The sequence below is a fragment of the Protopterus annectens genome, chromosome 4.part0, assembly GCF_019279795.1.
Source record: "Protopterus annectens isolate FY-2018-M chromosome 4.part0, PAN1.0, whole genome shotgun sequence".
NCBI lineage: Eukaryota > Metazoa > Chordata > Ceratodontiformes > Protopteridae > Protopterus > Protopterus annectens.
This window is the reverse complement of record NC_056733.1, coordinates 910,696,561-910,712,775: the sequence shown is the minus strand read 5'-3', so window position 1 is coordinate 910,712,775 and position 16,215 is coordinate 910,696,561.

The following is a 16,215-nucleotide window of genomic DNA, read 5'->3' as shown; positions in this document are numbered from 1 at the left end:
GTCTGATGTCAGGTCATCAGGGGTATAAAAGGAGGAGCCAACGCCATTTTCTTCAGTCTTTCGTGCCGCGTGGTGCCCAAAGCAGAAGCAGTTCACAAGTGCCGGTCAGCCTACTCCTTAGATTTTCGTGTTCGAATTTCAGATCCGAAGTCTTCAGTAAAGCTAAGTACACCGTTGGGAAACTTTTTTCTTGCAGTTCTCCAGACTGATGTCAGAAAAAGTAAGTAATTGTATTTCTTGTGGAAAGCAAATACCTCGTAAGGACTTTCATTCCTACTGTATTCCTTGCCTAGGCCCTGATCACAACATTTCTGGATGTCCTTCATGGATGCATCTGCAGTCATAACAAGTGGGTTGTCCTGTCGTCAGGCAGCCCTGCAGTCGGCCGGATTCCAAAGTCCGGGTCCGGCTTCGGCTGATGTCGCACTCCACCCGGCGTCATCTCTGTTGGTGGTATAAAAGCATCAGCCGGCGCCATTTTCCTCAGTCTTTCTTGCTGCGTGGCCCGAAGCAGAAGCTGTTCAAGTGCGGTCGGTCGGCTCCAGAGATTACTTCTACCGAATACTACTTCGAAGACTTCTAAAGCTAAGTACCCCGTTGGGGACTCTTTCTTGCCTCAGCCGATGTCAGAAAAAGTTAACAATTGTTTAACCTGTGGGAAACAAATACCTCATAAAGATTTCCACTCTTACTGTCTGCCTTGTTTAGGCCCAGCCCGCGACGTAGCAGCCTGTTCGGCCTGTGCCTCTTTCAACCGACGAACGCTTAGGCGTCGGTCGGAGTTTGCAGAACAGTTTTGTACTGATTTTGCGTACATTATGTCGCCGGATCCTCCGACTACCCTATCTTCCAAAACGCAAAGATAAATCCCGACACTCGCGGTCCGCGGTTTCGGCCGAAACCACGGCAAAGCAAACCGCGAGTGTCTCGGTTTCGGCCGAAACCGAGAAAACTGCTCAAAATACAGCTGAACCTATTCTTACAACTGAGGCCCCTGCTACAATTCTTGAATCGACCTCAGAAATTTTACCCACTACGGTGGTTGACTTATCAGACACCATGCCCTTGGATGTCTCTACCCCAGCACGTGGTGCTGCTAGGCCTCCAGCAGCCATGTCCATTAAGGCCTTCGCCAGGGCTAAAGCAGCCAAGACTACTAAATCAGTGCCTGTTAAACCCCCCTCATCCAGGCCCTCTTCTAGTTCTCAAATGCTTTCTTTGGCAGAAGATTTAATTTCTTTAATTAGAGGATCTCAATCTCACCCAGACAGGGCCTCTCAGCCCCCAGAGAAGAGACCTAGGGCAGAGCCCCTTGAGCTAGTGTCTTCTGATGATTCTGCTGATGAATCAGACATAACTGACCAGCCTGAGGCTCCTTCTCCAATTTTGAAGATTCTGATGCTGAAGAATCCATTCCAGCTGCTTCCCCACCAGAAGAATTCTCCTTTGAAACCTTGCATGCCATCGAGAACAGTTCCAATGGCAGCAACAGGATTTTTCAGACTCCAGAAAAGACTTAGGACCTTTCTGCACCTCCCACAGCACAGGCCCTTAGCTATACCTCCTGTTCTCTCTGTGGTGGATGATGCTTTCAATGATGTTTGCTCCGCTCCAGATTCTTTACCCCAGCCCCTGCCAAACCAGACAGATTTTACAGGGTGCCAGATACTCATCACCACCTTTACAAGGCCCCACTTGCAGACCCAGAAACTATATCCCAGGGTCCCAAGGCAGTAGCGACCACAGCTAAAACCCTATTCCTTCTGAAAGGGAAGCAAGGTCACTAGACAGATGGGGTAAAAGGTCTACACTTCAGCTACTCTCTCAGCTAGAGCTTTAAACTGTCAGTTTCACATGATACAATACCAAGAGTTTATGCTTGATCAGTTAACTAAAAACTAACTACTGGTGAATCTCTTGATAAGAAATATGTATTAGAGATGGCAAATAACATACAACAGGTTAGCAACCATTCCTTAAAATGTGGCTATGATGCACTGGAGGCTTCATTTAGATCAGCCATGACAGGCACAGTGATAAGAAGGCATGCATGGCTAAAGGAACAAGCTTTACGGATCATGTTAAAGCTAAGTTGCTAGATGCTCCTATGGACAAGACAAGTTTGTTTGGTACACCTGCCCAGCAGGTTATGAAGAAAATGGAAGAAAAGGCAAAATCTGTTCAAACTGTTAAAGATTTCTTGCAGGTTCAACCCCAAGGTTTAGCAGGAACTGGCCTGCCAAAATTGGTCCTTTCCTGACTCACAAAATTTCAAAGGGGCAGGAATAGACGCCCAGAGGCAGAAACCAATCCAGAGGAGGTGCCTACAGAGGGCGACAGTGGCAAAGTAACAACAGAGGCACAGACACAGCCACTGCCACTACAACAGCACAACCACAGTGACTTAATCCTAAATCCGCCTACCAGGGAACAAATAGCAGCTCCTCTAGGCGGAAAGTTAAACTTATTTTCAAAGAACTCTCAATACACAACACAAGACAAGTGGATTTTACAAACCATAGATCAAGGTTACGGTTTCACTTCCACACTTTACCAGTCAAAAGAGGAATGCCAAATCTACCTCCAAATCAAAAACAGAGGCTCTACCAGATAATGGAGTTAGCAAACATGAGAGCTGTGGAAAGAGTGCCAACAGCAGAACAAGGAAAGGGGTTCTACTCCAGACTATTCCTAGTTCCAAGAAAGGAAAAACGTTGGAGACCAATTCTCGACCTGTCCACCTTAAATACATACATCATTGTCCCAAAATTCAAAATGCTGACCCTACAGCAACTTCTTCCCATGCTGGGCAAGGAGTCTTGGCTGGTAACTCTAGATCTCAAGGAGGCATACCTGCACGTCCCCATTTGACCAATCTGCAGAAGATACCTCAGATTTCTTGCAGGATCAGAGCACTATCAATTCTCAGCATTGCCCTTTGGCTTATCTACTGCGCCCAGAGTATTCACAAAATGCCTGGCATCAGTAATCGCCCATTGCAGACTACAGGAATTCAAATTTACCCATACCTGGACGACTGCCTGCTACAAGGGGACAACAAAAGCAAGCTGACAACAGATTTACAAAGGGTCATTTACTTGCTACAAGGACTGGGATACACAGTCAATTTACAAAAGTCAAGGCTGATACCATCCCAAACAAGGACATTCTTGGGCGGAATTGGACACAGTACAACAAATGGCATTCCTGACTACAGAAAAACAAAAAGAACTTCCTCTTTACTTCTTGGCACTAACAAAACTTAACAAGTTAACAGCAAGAAAATTTCTACAGGCCTTGGGCTTCATGGCATCATGCATAATCTTGGTCCCATTTGCCAGACTACATATGAGGAAACTACAGTGGTACCTAAAGAATTTATGGTCCCAACACAGACACAGTCTAGAAACAGAAATCCCACTAATTCCATGCTTAAAACAGGAGTTCCTATGGTGGGCTCAGGCATGCCAGTTAAACCCAGGCCTGCCCTTCCGCAGATGTCAACCAAGCCAGACCATCACAACAGACGCTTCAGACCTAGGATGGGGGGCCCACATGCTGGACAAATGCGTGCAAGGATTGTGGACACAGGATCAACTTCACCTGCACATCAATCTAAAAGAAATGCTGGCAGTAAAACTGGCAATCCAAAAGTTCAAACCATTCCTCAAAGAGGGCCAGTTGATAAGGACAGACAACACCACAGTCATGTGGTACATCAACAAACAGGGAGGCACTCATTCATACCCCTATGCAGAATGACCTTGGAGCTGTGGACCCTGGCACTCAGCTACAACATTCAGTTACAGGCAATATTTGTACCGGGAAAGACAATACTCTAGCAGACATACTAAGCAGAACCACTTCGATGCCCACGAATGGAAGCTGCACCCGGACATCTTCAAGACCATCTCAAAGAAATGGGAATGCCACAGATAGACCTATTCGCATCACCTCTCAATCACCAGCTCAAAAAATTCTGCACAAGGACATTCCACCCACTAGCATGGAAAGTGGACTCACTCTCCTTCAACTGGAAAGGCCTAACAGCATATGCATTCCCACCTCTTCCTTTGATACACAAGGTACTACTAAAAATCAAGGAAGAACGCCCAAGGATAATCCTGATAGCCCCAAACTGGCCAAGACAACTCTGGTACCCACTACTGAAGAGCATGTCTCGAACAACATGTGGCCAATACCCTGATGCCTTTGATGTTAACTCAGAACAACTACAGCATCATACATCCAAACCTAAAACGCTGCAACTGACTGCATGGAACATCACATAGCAGCAGCTAATCCAGAACTTTCCCAAAGAGTTAAAGACATTATTCTTGAAGCACGCAGACCTTCAACAAGAAAGAACTATGCTGGAAAATGGAAAAGGTTTGTCATTTGGAGTACCGAAGAGGAAAAGATGTGTCAAACATAGATATGCCTAACATTCTGGAGTATCTGGCGAACTTCTTCATTCAGGCCTGTCCTACTCCTCCATCAAGATACATGCATCAGCTATTTCAGCAGAATACAGCTTTGATCCACCTGTTTTTCGCACCCTTTGCTCAGGCAGTTCCTCAGAGGAATCAAGAATGTAAAACCTCCAAGGAAACCACCATTACCAGCTTGGGACTTAAACTTTGTGCTAGAAAAGTTGACACTAGCACCCTTTGAACCAGCAGCAACAGCAGACCTACAACACCTGTCATGGAAAACTGCTTTCCTACTGGCAATTACTTCAGCAAGGAGGGTTTCAGAACTACAGGCCTTAATGGCAGTGCAACCCTTCCTAATCTTCCACCAAGATAGAGTGTCCTTGAGGACTAATCCTACATTTATGCCTAAGGTGGTATCCAGAGTATCTTTAAACCAGGCAATCCACCTACCTACATTCTTTCCCAACCCACAAAACAGAGCCGAAAGAATAGTGCATACCTTGGATGTACATAGTCAGCTACGCTACTACTTGGACAGAACAAAAAATAGCAGAAAGACTGACCAACTTTTGTAGCCTATGCAACAGGAAGGGAAGGAAAAGCTATTTCCAAACAGACAATCTCCAAATGGATAGGAAATTGCATACGATACTGTTACTCCTTCCATGGAAAACCAATTCCACAGAACATAAGACCTCATTCTACAAGGGCAACAGCCACTACCACAGCCTTCTTACGAGGAGTGGCAACCAAAGACATTATTGAGGCGGCTACTTGGACCTCCGTGCATACATTTGCCAAGCATTATAATTTGCCTCTTTATTCCAGATCCCGAGCAGGGTTTGCCACTGCTGTACTGCAAGGGATCCTAAACACACCATAATCTACCTTTATCCTCCTCCCTAGTTGGCTATGGTATTCTACCCATTGTTATGACTGCAGATGCATCCATGAAGGACATAGTACAGTTTTGTACCTACCATAAATGTAGATGTCCTAACTGGATAGCATCTGCAGTCAGGATTACCCTCCCTCCTTCCCTCTGTGGTACTCCTAGGGTGTTTACCCTCCTAATAGCTAGCTGTTGGGGAGTCTTTTATGGTGTATTTGTTTGTATATATGTACATATATGCTTATTGTTGTGTTTACCTCTTTCTATTTGGAAACATTGGCATCTATCCAAATTTTACCCTGCAAGAGGGCTACTGGCATCTGGGGCAAGAAACACTGAGGAAAATGGCGTCGGCTGGTGCTTTTATACCCGAAGACCAACAGAGATGACGTCGGGTGGTGTGCGACATCAGCGAAGCGGACCCGACTTTGGAATCCGGCCGACTGCAGGGCTGCCTGACGACAGGACAACCCACTTGTTATGACTGCAGATGCTATCCAGTTCGGACATCTACATTTATGGTATGTACAAAACTGTACTTTGTCGGTTTTGTGCTAGATTTAACCAACGCACTATTAAGCGTCTGTATGATTTTGCTTTAAACTATTTTGGACGCCGGTTTAATTATCCAGAAATGTCAGCAGATAGCCATCAGACTACCGGAGTTCACAAAAAACGCAAAGAAAAGGAGAGAGGTAAACAACCAAGGCCCAAAACCGATGAAGCTTCTCCTAAGCCAGTCGCCGGTTCTCAGTGAGGCGCTTTTGCAGCCTCTGATGCCCGCTACTTTAGAGTCGCAGGCCGCTACCGACTCCCACGTGGAGTCGGCCAGGCCACAGGAAACTCAAGGTATTGGAGCCTCAGAGATTATTCCCTCAGATGGGTCCGGAGCCACTGAGCAGGCATAGACTTCTGAGGGTGTATTCAGACCTAAACAATTATATATTAAACCGACTTCAAAAACTAAAACACCTTTAAAGGCAAAGAAACACGTTCACCAGTCACAAGGACAGACCTCTATGCCCAAAAAACAGATGCTCAAAATGGCTGAAGACTTAATTACCTTGATCAGGGGTTCCCATCCCCCTCCTGATAAGAGGCCTAGGCAAGAGACAGATTATGAATCTTCAGATCAGGTTTCCATTTCTTCTGATTCCTCTTCTGATCAGGAATATTCTCTTCCCCTCTGAGGATTCTGATGCTGAAGAATCAATTCCTTCAGCTTCTCCTCCTGAGGACTACTCTTTTGAGGAAACCTTGCATACCATGAGGGAGCGCTCCCACTGGGAGAGCCAAGATTTTTCAGAATCTAAGAAAAGACTCAGAGACTTCCTTTTATTACCTCAACACAGGCCTCTAGCTATTCCACCTGTGTTGGACATTGTAGATGTGTTCTCAGAGTCTAGTCTGACCCCTGACTCCATACCTCCAGCTCTTGTTAAGCTGGACAGATACTACAGGGTCCCTGACACTCATAAATTCCTTTTCAAAAACCCTACTGCTGACCCAGCAACTATTTCTCAGGGTCCAAAAGGGGTCAAGGCTTCTACTGCAAAAAAATCATACCCCCTCTGACAGGGATTCTAGGGCTCTGGATAGATGGGGGAAAAAGATTTACACATCTGCTACTTTGGCTACAAGGGCCTTAAATTGCCAGTTTCATATGCTCAAATATCAGCAATGTATCTTGACACTGCTTAAACAGAAAATGATGGCAAATTCTGAATGTGCAGAAAACAAAGAAATGCAGGATTTATTGCATGCAGCTGAACAAGTTGGAAAGCATACTTTGCAATGTGGGTGTGATTCTCTGGAGGCCTTCTGCAGGGGCCGCTGTTACGGGTTCTGTCATTAGGAGGCATGCTTGGTTAAAGGAACAACATCTGCCTGACCATGTTAAAGCAAAATTATTAGATGCTCCTTTACAATATGATACCTTGTTTGGTGTTGAGGCAGAAGAGGTGTTAAAGAAAATGGAGGACAAAGCTAAATCTATGCAAACTGTCAAGGATTTCTTACAGGTACAGCTACCTAGATTTAGCAGACACTGGCCTACGAAGAATTGGTCCTTTCCAGTCTCAGACAGACCTCAAAGGGGCAGATCCACACGCCCTAGAGGCAGATCACAGCCGCAAGGATCCTACAGGTCTAAGCAGTGGAATGCTTCTACCTCCAAAGGTGGAGAGGACAAATCACAAACATACAGGAAATAGTTCCAATGACTTCCCCCTGCCTGCGCCAAGCACTTATCTTCTGGCAGCACCCTTAGGGAGAAAACTAGCGCTTTTTTCTCAAAATTGGCACATTATAACCCAGGACAAATGGGTTCTAGACAGTGTCACAAGGCTACAAGTTTCATTTCCATACCCTGCCAAGGGCAAACAGTTGGCCAGACCTGCCAAAAAATCAATGGACAGAGGCTCAAAAACAAGTCGCAGCTCTCATGGACAATGAGGGCTATTCAACAAGTACCACAGCAAGAGTAGGGACAAGGATTTTACTCAAGACTGTTCTTGGTACCCAGAAAGGACAAAGCATGGAGACCAGCACTGGACCTATCTATTCTAAACACTTTACTGGATATACCAAAATTCAAGATGTTGACCTTACAGCAGCTTCTGCCCATGCTGGGCAGCAAGGCTTGGCTCGTAACTTTAGACCTAAAAGAGGCATACCTGCATGTCCCAATCAGACAACCATGCAGAAGATACCTCAGATTCAAGGCTGGCTCAAAGCATTACCAATTCTTTGCACTGCCCTTTGGCTTATCTACTGCGCCCAGGGTCTTCACAAAGTGCCTGGCACCAGTAATTGCTTACTGCAGACAGAGAGGAATACAAATATATCCTTACTTGGACGACTGCCTCATACAAGCAGAGAACAAGGACATTCTTCTACAGCATCTGACGTTTGTGATGAGACTTTTAACATGCCTAGGATACACAGTCAACAAAATGAAATCAAAGCTTGTATCGTCTCAAGAGATAATATTCCTGGGTGCAAGCTTAAGTACAACTGCCCAGATGGCTTATCTCACTCCAAACAAAGGCAACTGACTACCTATTTCAAGGAAATGGCAACAAAGGCCCAGTTATCTGCAAGAAAAATTCTGCAGGCTTTGGGCTTCATGGTATCCTGCATCTTACTAATTCTATATGCAAGACTGCATATGAGGAAAATTCAATGGTACCTAAAAAGTGTCTGGACACAGCATTGCCACAGTCTGGAAACAATGATTACTCTAATTCCCTGCCTGCAACAGGAGTTTCGATGGTGGGCAAAGGCTGGTCACCAAAACAAGGGACAGCCATTCTCACTACCCCCAGCCGGGCAGAGCCTAACGACGGATTCATCAGATTATGCCTGGGGGACACGCATGGCAGGAAGAGGCATTCAGGGCACCTGGTCCACAAACCAAAAGCATCTTCATATCAATCAAAAAGAGATGCTAGCTGTTCAAAATGCCCTGACAGCCTTCAAGGACGTACTTCATTCGGGACAACTACTGATAGACAGACACCATGGTCATGTGGTACATAAACAAGCAGGGGGGGCACTCATTCTTATCCCCTGTGCAGACTAGCCATGGCTTTATGGGACACAGCATTGACTTACCAAGTTCATCTGTAGGCACAATTCCTGCCAGGAAAGGAAAATACTCTGGCAGATGAACTAAGCAGAAACCTCATGTATCCCCACAAGTGGCACCTGGATCCACAAGTCTTCAGCATGATGATAAAGAAATGGGGAAGCCCGGACGTATATCTATTTGCCTCCCCTCAAAACAATCAACTAAAAAGATTCTGCACAAGGACTTATCACAAACAAGCTTGGAAAGTGGACGCCTTATCTTTCAACTGGACAAACTTATCAGTATATGCCTTTCCTCCATTGCCTCTCTTCCCCAAGGTACTCCTAAAGGTCATGCAGGAGAAACCAAAAATTATTCTGATTGCCCCAGACTGGCCACGCCAATACTGGTATCTGATCTTAAGGAACTTGTCCCAATGCCCAGCCTGGACCTTACCTCAAATACCTAGTCTACTGTTCCAGCAAAACAATCAGATTCTGCATGGCCAACTCGTGACCCTAAACCTGACAGCATGGCATATAATGTAGCCATACAAACCATATCTCTCAGTAAAGCTGTGATGGATGTCATTTTAGAAGCCAGAAGGCCTAGTACTAGAAAATCCTATGCTGGGAAATGGAAGAGATTTTGCGCTTGGAACCAAGCTCAAGGAACTGATACAGCTGTCCCAAATATTCCTCAGATTTTGCAATACTTAACTGAGATGCTGGACAAAGGCCTATCTTTTTCATCAATTAAAATCCATGCCTCTGCCATTTCGGCTCATTACAATACAGAGCCACCACTCTCTTCTCGTCCTTTATTAAGGCAGTACCTCAGAGGATCCAAAAACTTAAGGCCTCCAAGGAGAATGCCAATACCTGCATGGAACCTCAATTATGTCTTGGAAAAACTCACCTTACCTCCTTTTGAGCCAGCTGCCACTGCGGATATAAAGTTCTTATCTTGGAAAGCAGCTCTGCTCCTAGCAATAACTTCTGCAAGACGAGTTTCAGAGCTACAGGCTCTCATGGCTGTGGAACCCTTTATCAATTTTTATCCAGACAGGGTCTGTCTGAGAACAAACCCTACATTTATGCCTAAGGTGGTATCCAGTGTAGCCCTTAACCAAACTATTCATTTGCCAACTTTTTATCCAAATCCACAGAACAAGGGGGAGAAAATTCTGCATTCTTTGGACTTGCGCAGACAACTTAGATTTTATTTGGACAAAACTAAAGTTTTCAGAAAGATGGAACAATTACTAGTGGCATATGCCACAGCATCACAAGAAAAGGCCATCTCCAAGCAGACTATTTCAAAGTGGATAGGTCACTGCATTCATTTCTGCTACTCAAGCATGGCAAACCAGTGCCTAAGGGCATTAGGCCACATTCAGCCAGAGCTGCAGCCTTTCTCAGGGGAGTACCAACCAGACATTTTAGAGGCTGCTACTTTGGAGTTCAGTGCATACCTTTATAAAGCATTACAATCTGCCTCTTTACTCTAAATCCAGGGTAGGCTTTGCCACTGCAGTTCTGCAGGGCATCTTAGCCGCTCCTAATTCTGTTTAGCTCCAGCCCCCCAACCATAGCTTTGGGACTCAACCCAAATGTAATGACTGCAACAGTGAAACACGAAGAACATAGTATAGTTGTGTACACTTACCATAAATGTAGATGTTTGAGTGTATTCAGTGTTGCAGTCCAGGTTACCCACCCACCATCCCCCTTATTTTTGCTGGAACTTATCTTTACTTCTCTAATATATACAACCTAGGTGGTGTATTTGCTTATAGAGGAAGGTAAAGCTTATTTTTGGTGTTTGTGTGTTTTATTTACATAATTTTCGCCTGTCCTTTTGGGGGCACCTGACATCTGGGGCAAGAAAAACTGAATAAAATGGCGTCTGCTTCATCTTTTATACCCCTGACGACCTGACGTCAGGGAAGTGGTGACAGCAACCGACGCAAAACCCAAGACTTTGGAATTCAGGCCGACTGAGGGCAACCTGCCAGCAGGATAACCCAAATGTAATGACTGCAACAGTGAATACACTTGAACATCTACATTTCTGGTAAGTGTACACAACTGTACTTTCTTCGTGTTTCACTGTTGCAGTCATTACATTTGGGTAATCTGCTGCAGGTTGCCCTCAGTCGGCCTGATTAACAAAGTCTTGGGTCCTGCGTCAGTTGCTGTGCCTTCTTCCATGACGACAGGTCGTCGAGTATAAAACATGCAGCTGACGTCATTACATCAGTCTTTCTTGCCATGCGGTGCCAGAAGCAGTTCGCAAGTGCAGGTCGGCTGACTCTTGAAATTTTTGTTTTCGAGTTTCAGAACCGAAGTCTTCAACTTAAAGCAAAGTACCCCATTGGGGAAACATTTTCTTGCTCCTTACTGATGTCAGTAAAAGTTAATAATTGCATTACTTGTGGAAAGCAAATACCTCATAAAGATTTTCATTCGTACTGTATTCCTTGCCTAGGCCCTGACCACGACGTACCTTGCTGTCGGTTTTGTGCTTTATTTAATCAGCACACTATCTGTCTGTACATTTTTGTCTCTAAATATTTCTGTTCTCATTTTAATTATCCAAAAATGTCGTCTGTTAGCCATCCGACTACCGGGATTCCAAAAAAATGCAAAGATAAAGACCGAGACGGGCCGCCGAGGTCCAAAACTGCCGATGCTTCTCCTGAGCCAGTCGCCAGTTCGCCGGTACTCTGTGAGGCACTTTCACAGCCCCTGATTCCCGCTACTTCTGATTCATAGACCTCTACTGAGATCCATTCGGAGTCCGGTATGCCGCAAGATGCTTCACCTATGGAACCCACGGCTGTCTCTACCTTGGATGGGTCCGGAGCCACTGTGCAGGCACCGGCTTCTGAGGGGGTGTATTCAGGCCTACAGACTTGCATATTAAATCGACACCGCCTTCATTACCAAGATCTAAATCTTGATCCATGTCTAAAAAAACGACACCCAGGCCACATGTTCAGGCCCCTATGTCTAAAAAACAAATGATAAAAATGGCTGAAGATCTAATCATTCTAATTAGGGGTGGTCAAACCCCCCCCCCCCAAGAGGCCTAGGGCTGAGCTTGAGTATGAATCCTTCTGATCAGGATTCTGTCTGATGTCCTTCATGGATGCATCTGCAGTCATAACAAGTGGGTTGTCCTGTCGTCAGGCAGCCCCGCAGTCGGCCGGATTCCAAAGTCCGGGTCCGGCGCTGATGTGTTTTTTAAACTTTTTTTTTTTAAAAAAAAAAAATTTTTTAAAATCCCCTTAAAAAAAAAAAAAGGGGGGGAAAAAACCTTTTAAAGGTTAAATTTTTTTTGGGGTTTTCGGAGGGTTTTTGGCCTTTTTAATTTTAAAAACCCAGGGGGTTTGGGGGGGGGGAAAAAACTGGGGGGCCCGGTTTTTTAAAAAAAAGGGGGAAAGGGGAAATTTTAAAAATTTGTTTTTTTTTTAAAAAAAAATTTTTTAAACCCAAAAAACAAAAACCCTTTGGGGAAAAAAAAAAAAAAGGGGGGAAAAAAAAAAAACCCCCCCCAAAAAAAACCCCCTTTTTTTAAAAATTTTCCCCCCCAAAAAGGGAAAAAAAAAAAATTTTTTTTTTTTTTTTTTTTTTTAAAAAAAATTTTTTTCCCCCGGGGTTTTATCCTTTTCCCCCCCTTTTTTTTTCCTTTTTTTAAAAACCTTTTTTAAAACCCCCCCTTTTAAAATTTTTGTTCTAAAAAATTTTTCCCTTTTTTTTTTTAAAACCCCTTTTTAAAAGGGGAAAAAAAATTTTTTTTTAAAATTAAATTTTTTGCCCCCCTTTTTTTTTTTTTAAAAAAACCCCCCCCAAAAAAAATTTTTTAAAATTTTTTTTTTTTTTTCCCCCCCCCCCCGGGAAAGGCCCCAAAAAAAAAAAAAATTTGGGGCCCCGGGGAAAAGGGAAAACCCCCCCTTTTCCTTTTCCCCCCCTTTTTTAACCCCAAAAGGGGGGAAAATTTCCCTTTTTTTGGAAATGGGGGGAAATTTTTCCAAAAAAAAAATTTTTTCCCAAAAAAAGTTGGAAAATTTTGGGGGGGGGGGGGTTTTTTTTTTTTTTTTTGGGGTTGGGTTTAAAGGAAACCCCTTTTTTTTTTTTTTAAAAATTTTTTTTTCCCTTTTTTTAATTTTTTTTTTCCCCCGGGTTTTTTTAAAAAAAAAAAAAATGAAAAAAAAAAATTTTTTAAACGGAAAATTTAAAATTTTGGAAGAATTTTTTTTTGGGTTTTTTCGGGGGGCCCCCCCCCCAAAATTTTTAAAAATTTTTTTTTGGGGGGGGTTTTTCCCTTTTTTTTAAACCTTTTAAAAAAAAAGGTTTTTTGTTAAAACCCCCCCCAAAACACTTTTTTTCCCCCAAAAAGGGGAAAAACTTTTTTAAAAAAAAAACCCCCCCGGGGCCGGGGGGGGGCCCCCCTTAAAATTTAAAAACCCCCCTTAAAAAAACCCCCCAAAAAAAGAATTTTTTTAAAAAAAAAAAAAAGGGGGGTTTTTTGGGGGAAAAAAAAGGGTTTTTTAAAAAATTTTTTTTTAAAAAAAAAAGGGGGGGAAAAAAAAAATTTTTTAAAAAAAATTTTTTTTTTTTAAAAAATTTGTTTTTTTTAAAACCCCCCCGGGGGGCCGGTTTTTTTTTCCCCAATTTTTTTTTTTCCCCCCTTTAAAATTTTAAATTTGGGGGGGGCCCCAATTCCCCCCGGCTTTTCCTCCCCGGGTTTTTTTTGGGGGGTTTTAATTTTTTGGGGGGAAAAAAATTTTTTTTTTTCCCCCCAAAAAAAAAAGGCCTTCCCTCCCCCCTTTTTTTTTTTCCCCCCCAAATAAAGAAAAAAATTTTTTTTTTAAAAAATTTTGGGAAAAGTTAAAAAAAAAAGGCTTTTTAAAAAAAAAAATTTTTTACTTTTTTTAAAAAAAACCCTTTTTTGGGGTTTTTTTTTTTTAAAAAATTTTTTTATTTTTTTTAAAAAAAATTTTTTTGGGGGGAAAAACCCAAAAAAATTCCCCCCCGGACCCCAAAAAAAAAAAAAAAAAACCCCCTTAAAAAAAGGGGTTTTTTTTTAAGACCCCCCCCCCCCCCGGGGGGCCCCCCCCCCAAAAAAGGGGGGGGAAAAAAGGGGGACCCGGGAAACCCCCAAAAAAAAATTTTTAAAAAAGGGGGTTTTTAAAACCCCAAAAAAAAAAATTTTTTTGGGAAAAAACCCCTTTAAAAAAAAAATTTTCCCCAAAAAAATTTTCCCCCCAAAAAACCCCAAAATTTTTTTTTAGGGGGCCCCCCCTTTAAAGGGGAAAAACCGGCAAAACCAAAAAATTTTTTCCCCAAACCCCGGGGAAAAATTTTCCCCAAAAAAAGGGGGGAAAAAATTTTTTTTTTCCCCTTCCCCCCCAAAAAATTTTTTTGGGGCCCCCCCAAAAAAAAAAGGGGGGCCTTTTTTTAAATTAAAAAACCCCCTTTTTTTCCCACCCCCCCCCTTTTTTTTGGGGGGAAAAAAATTTTTCTTTTTTTCCCCCCCCCCCTTTTTTTGGGAATTTTTCCCCCCCCAAATTTTTTTAAAACCCCTCGCCCAAAAAAAAAACCCCAACCCCCCCGGGGGGCCCAAAACCAAAACCCCCCCCGGGGTTTAAACCAAAAAAAAGGGGGTTTTAAATTTTTTGGGGGGAAAAAAACCCCCCAAAAAAAAATTTTTAAAACCAAAAAAAAAGGGTTTTTTTTAAAAAAAAATTTAAAAATTTTAAAAAGGGGAAATTTTTAAAAAAATTTTTTTTTTTTTTCCCCCCCCCCTTTTTCCCCTTTTTGGGGTTTTTTAAAAAAAAATTCCCCCCAAAAACCAAAAAAACCCCAAAAAAATTTTTTTTTTCCCGGGGGGGGAAAATGGGGGCAAATTTTTTTTCCCCCCCTTTTTTTTAAAAAACCCAAAAAAAAAACCCCCCGGGAATTTTTTTTTTAAAAAAAAAACCCCCCCTTTTTAAAAAAAAGGGAAAAAATTAAAAAAATTTTTTCCCCCAAAAAAACAAACAAAAAAAAAACCCCCCGGACTTCCCCCCAAAATTTTTTTTTCCCCAAATTTTGGGAAAAAAAAATTTTTTAAAAGGGCCACAATCCCCCCTTTTTAAAGACTTTTGGGGGGGGTTTTCATTTTTTTCCCCAAAAAACCGGCCAACCCCCAAAAAAAAAGGGGGCCAAAACCTTTCCGGGGTTAAAAGGGGGTTTAAAAAAAAAAGGGGGGGCAGGGAAAATTTTAAAAAAATTTTTTTTTTTAAAAAACCGGGGGGGGGGCCCCCCCCCAAAACCCCCCCAAAAAAAAAAAGGGGCCTCCCCGGGAAACCCCTTTGAAAAAAAAAAAAAAGGGGTTTTTTAAAAAAAGGAAATTTTGGGGAAACCCCCCGGGGGGCCCAAACCCCCCCCCTTTTTTTTGGGTTTCTTTTTTCTTTTTAAAAAAATGTGTTTTTTTTTTTTTTTTTTGGGGGTTTTTTTTTTTTTTTCCCCCTTTTTTTGGGGGAAAAAACCAAAAAACCAAAAAGGGTTTTTCCATTTTTCCCCCCAAAAAAAAAAAAAAAAAAAATTTTTTTTTCCCCCCAAAAAAAAAAAACCCCCCCCCCAAAAACCCCCCTTTTTTTTTTTTTTTTCCCCCCTTTTTGGGGGGAAAATTTTTTTTTTGGGGGTTTTTTTTTTTTGGGGGGTTTCCCTTAAAAAAAAGGGGAAAAAAAGGGGGGGGTTTAAAAAAAAAAATTTTTTTTTTTCCCGGGGGATTTTTTTTTTTTTGGGGGCCCAAAAAAAAAAAATTAAACCCCCAAAAAAAAAACCCCCGGGAAAAAAAACCCAAAAGGGTTTTCCCCCAAACCCCCCCCCGGGGGGGGTTTTTTAAAAACCCCCCCCTTTTTAATTTTTTTTTTTTTTTTAAAAAAAAAAACCCGGGGGAAAACCCCGGGGCCCCCCAAAAAAAAGGGGGGGGAAAAACCCCCTTTTCCCGGCCTTGGGCCTTTTTTGGGGTTTTCCCCCCTTAAAAAATTTAAAACCCCCAAAAGGGGGGGGGGGAAAAAAAAAGGAAAAAAAACCCCCCCCCAAAAAACCCCTTTTAAAAGGCCTTAAAAAATTTTTTTTTAAATTTTAATTTTAAACCTTCAAAAAACCCCCCCGGGGCCCCCCTTTTAAAAAAAAAAAAAAAAAAAATTTTTTTTTTGGGGGCCCCCCCGGGCCCTTTGGGGGGAAAAGGGGGTTTTTTTTAAAACCTTTTGCCCGCAAAAAACTTTTTTCCCCCCCCCCAAAGGGCCCGGTTTCCAAAGG